The 8285-nt window shown below is 33.6% G+C and overlaps 1 long non-coding RNA gene across 2 annotated transcripts; it reads left to right on the top strand.

Moving 5' to 3' along the window:
- On the top strand, positions 4143-7825 carry LOC107606399. Of its 2 annotated transcripts, none has more exons than XR_002350631.1 (9): positions 4143-4654; positions 5397-5516; positions 5605-5684; positions 5973-6040; positions 6326-6409; positions 6959-7012; positions 7101-7291; positions 7407-7496; positions 7620-7825. It is a non-coding gene; the product is annotated as an uncharacterized LOC107606399 (long non-coding RNA). The 2 variants fall into 2 exon arrangements; XR_001612656.2 differs by having other exon boundaries at positions 4144-4654; positions 5471-5516.

Here is an 8285-nt window from a genome sequence, read left to right as displayed (position 1 = left end):
CAAAATAATCTTTATTAAAATTTAGAAAAATTAAATCATAAAAAATACCATTAAGTCCAAAGTTTTATCTCCAATTATGAGTCATACAATTTAAACTATTCTCATATATGATAAATGCATTAAAATAAGGAGAGTAAAGTATCGTTTTTGTCCTCAATGTTTGGGGTAAATCCTATTTGTGTCCCTAACGTTTAAATCGTCCTATTTGTATCCCTAACGTTTGTAAAAGTGATTCAATGTTATCCTACTGTCAATTACACATCATGAGCACTTTAGTTTGAGTTTTAAAAATCTCTTCTTGAAGTTAGAATACAAATGTCTGGGATAGAATCGATGATCTACTCCGAAAAATAGCTCATCAAATATTGAAACTAATTCCTACAACATTTACATAATTCACTTTTCTAGGGACATAATTGAATCTAAACACAAATAGTGAGTATAATATTAAAATCGAACACATCTAAGTGAGATCTAATTGAGAATGAATACATCCAAGTGAGAATAATTGAAAAATATAATCTGATTTGTTAGTATAATTGATAGTAGGATAACATTGAATCACTTTTATAAACGTTAAGGACATAAATAGGACGATTTAAACGTTAGGGACACAAATAGGACTTACCCCAAATGTTGGGGACAAAAACGATACTTTACTCAAATAAGGAAAAATCTAGGGGCCAGCAACTTTATTAAGTTCTGGCCACTTGGCTAGCATGTAACCATCAAAAGAAAAGTGAGTAATTCTACACCATTGTATGAAATCTCACACCATTAAAAATATCATTGATGGCTACTTGATGGCTACAAATCACAAAAGTTACTGGTCTCTTACAATATAATACTTATAATTACAAACAGTAATCATAATTAGCAATTAACTTTGAATAGCGTATTGGTAAGAGTATAATATAAGTTAACCTTTGCTTTTTTAAAAAAAAAAAGAAAAATACATGAAGATAGAAAAAAATAAAAAATAATATTCATATCTTATCAAAAACCTCTCTAACGAATTACTAAATTATGAGACCAACTAGTCACCAAAAAAAATATTATGAGACCAATTGACTATTAGGGAAAGGCATCTCAACATAATCTTTTAGTGACTTTCCATTGTTCTAAAGCAATTTCTCAATCTCCAACAAACAAAAGGTTTGCAATTCTTCTTCTATCATTGTTAAGTCTATTTTTTTTAAAGTCAAATTAAAATTAAAAATTAAAAAGAAAAGCTTATATAATCAAACATGAACATGTATAAATACATTAGAATAAGGAAATGATCACCTGGATATTCCAACTCATTTCTTCTACAACAGAGAATATCATCATATAAATGCATCCAAGTCTAATCCTAAACCAAAGGTCTTCCCATGGAACCAGATAATAACAATGTAACAAAAAGCTTCCTTAGTTATACACCTGATGATAATTCAACAACTTCCTTAACAGCTTCAACAAACTCATTATCATATATCAAAAAACCCATAGCTGAACATGCCTTTTGAAATGTATCATACGTAACAAAATTCATAGTTCTTATGCTCCAAAAACTAGTGCATCCCTTTTGGACATTCAAAAAAACATGCGCATATAAAACAATTCACTAGTTGAGGGATGACCAAAACTCAGTCTCCCAATGGAAAACCCTTTTTATCTTGGTCTCCATTCCTTAGAGTCTGAACTATAAACAAATTTGATTGGAAATTCAACATATGTTAAATTACGACCTTTAGTATAGTGTTTATTAGCTATCATCTAAGCAGTAAATATTATTATCAGATCTTTGTTTCAAAGAAAAATAGAGTAACTATATCTCGATCATCAAACACAACATGTTGATTTGATAAATGGAAGTTTAACCTCTGCACTGATGGTTACCTATGATGGATTTCATAAACCAAAATCCTCCACATAGATTCAGAAGGAAAAAGATAATGACAATCATAATACTGCTTAATTTAATCAACTACACAAGATTCCAAACTGTCTCACTAAAATCACCAATAGTCATTGTAACTCGATATGGACCTTTATTAACACACTTAAAGAGGTACTTGAGAGCATTTGACTTGTTGCAAAATTCTAGATTTATGTGTGTCTGGTACTTCATTAACAACAACAGATTATATGGCACAACAAACCTATTGTCAATATCAACACCATTTAATCTAATCGTAACACCCATGTTACGACTTTTGTATATAGGATAACCATATTTATCAAATCAGGTCTGATTAACAAGTTTCTTACGGTAAAACTTCAAACACTTAACATCCTTCATACAAGAAGTTGGTCTAATTCTACCACATGGACTATAGATAATGTACTTTGTAACCACATTGTATAAACTAGGAACTTGGATGGATTAAGAAGCTTAGCACAAATTAATTCATCAATAATATCAATATTTTGCAACCTACTCTTCTTGTCAAGCCAAATTAAAATTTAGGGAATGGTATGTCCATGCTACTATCGCAAATTTCCAAGACATAGAACGACACCTCTAAAAGTCATTTAGTAATGGGAGCAACCGGATATAGACCTGATTATTAGATTTATCAGTCATCAGGTAACCCCCGATCATCAGTAGTATGTAGCACCTCACGTACTGTCGGAGGGTGGCTAGATCGTCAATATCAGAAATCTGTTGGACACACTCCCGAAGCCATGTCAACTTTAGGGAGAAAGAATCCTTCATCTGTGCTCCCTACTGCTGGACTGGAGGAGGTCTGGCACCGAGTAGCTGCCTAACCAACTCCCAAGGCTCGGTCCCGCACCATGTATAAAAGTCATGAAAGCACCCACCTACATGCTCTCTATTAGCGCGTAGCCCAAGGTAGTATGCAACATCCTGCAAGGTGATGGTGTACTCACCCCACAGCAGGTGGAAGGTGTGGGTCTTTAGATGCCAACGCTCCAAAAATACTGTGATCAGAGAGTTGTCAAACACGAAATCTCTAAGTGGCAAAGCGTCGCCAAAGCCAGCCTCCCTCAGGTAGGGGACAAAGTCGTTCGATGGTGGGAGTGTATGACTCATTTTTCTGGGAAGAAGTAGGCGATGCCTCTGGTAAACAATTAAAAAAAACAAATTGGGAATCTGTAAACCTACAAAACTATAAAAATTTCAAAATAACAATTTCTACCAACAGACATTTACATAACAAATTAATTTGAATTATAAGTAAACTATTGTAACAAATAACTACAAATATTTACATTATAAATTCATTTAAATAAAAATATTTACTTAAATAACTAACAACAAGTACAACATCAACTTAAAAACTTAATTTAAGTGATAAAAAAAATAAAAACAGAACCATTTACTTAAATATTTACTAAATAGAAACATAAACATCTTGTTAATTAGTTAATTAAGTTTACTAAACATTTTTAACAATTCTATTTAATAACTAAAGTAATAAACATATGCTTAATAACTTAGATTAAAGAAGAACAAAGCTAACTAAACATTTAACTAACAAATCTATTTCTAATTATGCCTAACATCATACTTTATTATTGTAATCATTCCTTTATAATATATTCATTTTCCTAACATATACTGCATGCTACTTCTATAAAAGTACCCTAAGTATGGCAACACATCTATACTTTAACATAAATATAAAACAAAAAACAACACTCAACTTCAAAGTCGACTGCCCCATCAATGTACCACGTCGCGTTCAGTCGGTTGATGTCCACATCGTGATTATCGGCAGGCGCCATAATCTCGAAGTAATTCCAAAATTTGATTATAAAAGGATAAAAGTGGAAGAAAAGTTGAAAAAATGGGTGTGACAACCTGTAAACTACTGCTGTGAACGAAATGCATATATATAGGCTACCTTCAGTCTTATCTCATTTACAGTATAAATGAAATAATACTACACGTATCTCGTGTATATTATAAATGGGATAAGGGCATTACACACCACATGCACAAACGTAATACGGCTAAGTACGATGCATTTTGGTAAAAATGCTACGAATTGTGTATTGTGCACTACAACAAATGCAGAGGATAGCGGCGATAAATTAGTGGCTGTTTATCAAACCGCTTCAAATTAGCAAAATAGTGGCAGTTATGATAGCAGTTTGAAATTCTGCTACAAAAAGAATCAAGATAGCGGCAATTAGCTTTCCAGCTACCGCAAATCAAATTAACAAGAGCATTCTAAGTGCCCTGTCACCCACTCAACTACAAGTCCAGAGCTATGAAGTCTGAATCACTCCCCCTTCTCTAACCCTAGCTTCTCTTTGACCACCAACACAACAACACCATCGATCATCACCCCAGCATCTCTGTCCACAGAATCACCACCGTCTTCATCTTCTTCTTCTTCTTCTTCTTCTTCTTCTTCTTCTTCGCCGAAAAACCACCGCGAAAACCCTTTCTCTCTTTTTCTTCTCCTGTCTCCTGCCTTCTCTGTCTCGCCGCCGGCTACCATCCAGCGCCGCCGTGACCATCTTCTTTCCCTCCTCACAACCTCGCACTGTGGCTCTCTAGCTCACCCCAGCCTCCCTCATTCCCAGTCGTAGAATCAGAATAGAACCACTCTAGTTCCAGCGAGTTCAGACGCAGCAGTGGCTGGTTACTGCCACTGCATCCTTCTCTCCTGAGTTCTTGCTCTGTTCTTTGACTCAGGTTCTCATATCACCTTTTCTTCTCTGTTTTAGTTAAATTAGGATTAGTTATATGTTGATTCTAGAGTTAATTTGATTTGGTTAGGATTATTTGCTGTTGTTAGTTGAGTTTAGGTTAGAATTAATGCTAGTTTACACATAGTTAAACATGCTGTTAAGAGCTTCTTAAGTTTGAATTTTAATTTGTTTGGATTGATTGACTGATACTTTATTGAGTCCCTACACAATGCAACTGATTTTTCATGCCATTCGGGCTGAGTTTTGATTTGGTGTTGCAAAGAATGCTTGTTAGTGCTATTTTGTATTGTTTATGCTTTTGCATGCCAAGTGTTCAACAATATACCAAGTGTTTTGAATATGTTTCACTATATTGATTCGAACAATTTCAACGATGTTCTGCTACATTTTGGCACTAGTAAGTGCAGTTGTGAAAGTTTGATTCATGTTTAGTACTTTAATTTCTTGAAGAAGATGAATTCTTTTTGTGTACCAACAAATATTGGATCTACCATACTTGCGATGGATCTAGTCTGTTGTTACATGGACACCATAAATTGGTGATTTGTTTTGTACCAAGCTTTTATTTTGACTATGTTATCTTCACATTTGTATATTGAATGTAGCAAACCACATCATAAGATGTGAAGCTGTAAGTATTCATGCTTTAATATTACTCTCAGGATGGTGAATTTTTCGTATCCAATATTATACCTTTTATTTATTTATTTAACTTTCTTTTTCAGAGACAATTTGGTGTAATGATAGGGTCATTGCATCAAAATGTATTGATAAATTTAATATGAAAATATTCCTACAGGATGTGATGCTTTGTGGTGGTTCAGATGTTGCTATTATACCCATTGGTATGATTCACTATTGATTATTTTTCACCTGCATAAGCTTATCGTGGCATAAATCTAGCTGGTATGAATCCACTAATCATTGGTACAGGTTTGGGAGGTTTTGTGGCATGCAAATCCCTATCACAGAGGAATACAGACCCTACCAAAGCTTTACGCCCTTGGGACATTGTAATACAACAAAAATCCTGCTCATTCTTGCTGCTACTCACCATGTTTTTGTATTGTTGATCTTTCAACATTTTTTAGTTTTGAAACAATACAACTATAATTATAATGAGATTTGATGAGCAAGTCTTGTATCCTTTCTTGTAATATGAACATAATAGTTTATTAAAAAACTAACGTTTCAATGGTCACAGATACAACTTTTCCTTTTGATCACAAAAATTATGTCTTCTATGGATATGAGCTATGGCAAATTCAGTTTTTCTTATTAGGCTATTTATGATATTCCAGAACCGAGATGGATTTGTCATGGGGAAGGACCTGGAGTTTTACTTTTGGAAGACTTGGAGCATGCAAAGGTACAGGAAATCTGATCTAATAATTTTAGGACAGAACATCCCTTATGAAATGACATTGCATGTTTTGATATTATTACTGAAGACTTGTGCATGTAATTTATTTTGTTTAGTGCATCCTTCAGTTCCTTCAAACAGTATTAAAGGACTTCATACATCTGTTCTCTCTTGTATTAGGATTGATTTTTAGACTGCTTGTCATAAAAATTCACCTGTTACTTCTCACGTCAAATCTGCACTTGACATTTGTCTTGCAACTGAATCAAATGCATCTCTTTTACATTGCAGAAAACCTAATCGATCATTAAATAGGTGGAGAGAAACCTGAAATGAATGAGGGGGCAATGAAAGGACCAGAGGAAATGGTGAATGGTATAGTAATAAGTTGTCTTCCTGTACCTACATTTTGTAGTCATTTTTTTTAAATCAAAATAGGGTTGAAACTTTGAATTATATGGAGTATGAATACCTGATACAATGATACATCTATTTGGCCATAGGGTAACTTATAGTTGAAGAGGAACTGTTGTACAACCTTATTAGTAAAGGAATGATATCATCTTACTATTGCCAAAATAAAAGAGAATAAGGAGTATAAAAGAGATAAGGATTATAATCATCTTATGGTATTGTTTTGTGGTTCACATTGAAGTGCAAGATTCTAGTCTATCTTTCTGTTGCTTTCAGGTTCTTTCTCTAGGTCAGCAGTGAATTTCATGGCTGGTTGTCAAAATGTAGTATCTAATATTGTGATGTCTGTAGTTGTGTTCTTAACCCTGGAATTTATCACTCCCCTTTTCCGTTACACTCCAAATGCTATTCTTTCTTCAATCATCATTTCTGATGTCATCAACCTTGTGGACTATCAGGCAACTATTTTGATTTAGAAGATTGATAAATTTGATTTTGTTACTTGCATAGGAGCATTCTTTGGTGTTGTTTTTTGCCACTGTTGAGATATGACTTCTAATTGCTGTAAGTACTAAATATTAACTAATGTATACTTAGTTATCTTATGCTTTCAAAATGTGAAGTAGTTTCTACTGGTCAATATTTGTGGCAGGTTTTTATATCCTTTGCAAAGATTCTACTACAAGTTACAAGGCCTAGAACTTGTATCTTGGGGAACATTCCTAGAACAATTGTGTATAGAAATATCCATCAATACCCAGAAGCTAGTAAGGTTCCAGGTGTACTTATTGTGAGAGTTGATTCTGCAATATATTTTTCCAACCCCAATTTTATCAAAGAAAGGTAGAAGATGTGTTCCTTCTTTCTTTCAAATTGACATATTTTGCATAAACATTGTTTAATATCCCTCTTCTAATCTACAAAAAGATTTGAAAGTGATGTGATCTCACTCTTTCAGGATATTAAGATGGTTAATTGATGGATGAAGAAGAACAAGATAAAGGAGACTACCTTACAAGAATCCAGTTTTTGATTGTTGAAAAGTCACGTGAGTGTCCCTATTGTCTACCTTGGTTTTTGTTTGATTTTTATATCAAGCAAGAACATACTGTTCTGGTTTGTTAGTTTTCTATAAGCATTAACTAACTTATAATTTGTGTTCTTTGTGCAGCCGTTACTAACATAGACACCAGTGGCATCCATGCCCTTGAAGAGTTCTTTTAATGAGGATTTTAACTGTGCCTTTTGTATCTTTCTGCTGATATTTTCCATCCTCTAAGCTGTGAATATTCTGAATCATTTACATCTAGGTGGTAAACAAGCACCGTCTGATATTTGTTAACATTTTGGAATTATTTACGAGTTTAATATTGTTTACTTAGTGTTTTTTATGTTAGTATCTCAAGTTTAATAAATATAATGTAAAGAAAATAGGTTATAGTAAAGAAAAATGGTATAAACTATTGTAGTTAGTCAGTTTTTCTTTTAAGCTCATTTATGAAATTGCGGCGGTTTAAAACTGCCGCAGATTTTTTTTACTTCACAGACCAAAATAACGGCGGTTTTGTAACCGCTGCAAAATCGTCAGCCTGATTTGCGGCGGTTGTGCCAGCGGTTCATTAGAACTGCCGCAAAATCAAATCTCCACCCCCTAATACGTGACGTTTGGCGAAGCGCTGGTATGTCATTTTGCGGCGGTTTTAAACCGCGCAAATCCATAAATAAACTGCCACAAATTCCCGATTTTCTTGTAGTGGTGGTAAATAAAATATTTATTTATTTATTTAAAAAAAATCCGTTGGACCACTAACTTTTTTTAAAACAAAAATATTTCGTG

The sequence above is a fragment of the Arachis ipaensis genome, chromosome B07, assembly GCF_000816755.2.
Source record: "Arachis ipaensis cultivar K30076 chromosome B07, Araip1.1, whole genome shotgun sequence".
Lineage (NCBI taxonomy): Eukaryota > Viridiplantae > Streptophyta > Magnoliopsida > Fabales > Fabaceae > Arachis > Arachis ipaensis.
The sequence above is the reverse complement of the archived record's forward strand: the minus strand, read 5'-3'. Positions and strand labels throughout refer to the sequence as shown.